Raw genomic sequence first — 312 nt, forward strand, 5'->3', positions numbered from 1 at the left:
ATATCAGTTTCCACAAATATTAAGCAGCACAAAAGTGTTCAACACTGACAATTTTTTTTTCTGAGCACCAAATCAGCATATTAGAATAATTACTTTAATTTTACTAATCAATTTTAATAATAACTAGAATTTCACTTTAAAATATATTAAAACAAAACAAATAGTTTTTTAATATTTACAGCATTCTTGATTAAATAAACCAAGCCTTGGAGAGTATAATTTTATTTTTACAAACTTTAATACAAGTTTTGTATTAAGGTTTAAATAAAAAAAAATATCTATCTATCTATCTATCTGTCTACGTATATATAT

General features: G+C 21.5%; 1 protein-coding gene across 7 annotated transcripts in view; it reads right to left on the reverse strand.

Annotated features, from left to right (window-relative positions):
- Window positions 1-312, reverse strand: part of LOC107672729 (microprocessor complex subunit DGCR8-like) — a 13,811-nt gene that overhangs the window by 8,708 nt on the left and 4,791 nt on the right. The gene's annotated exons all lie outside the window — the stretch shown is intronic.

Source organism: Sinocyclocheilus anshuiensis, unplaced genomic scaffold (assembly GCF_001515605.1).
Source record: "Sinocyclocheilus anshuiensis isolate Anshui unplaced genomic scaffold, SAMN03320099.WGS_v1.1 scaffold88, whole genome shotgun sequence".
Lineage (NCBI taxonomy): Eukaryota > Metazoa > Chordata > Actinopteri > Cypriniformes > Cyprinidae > Sinocyclocheilus > Sinocyclocheilus anshuiensis.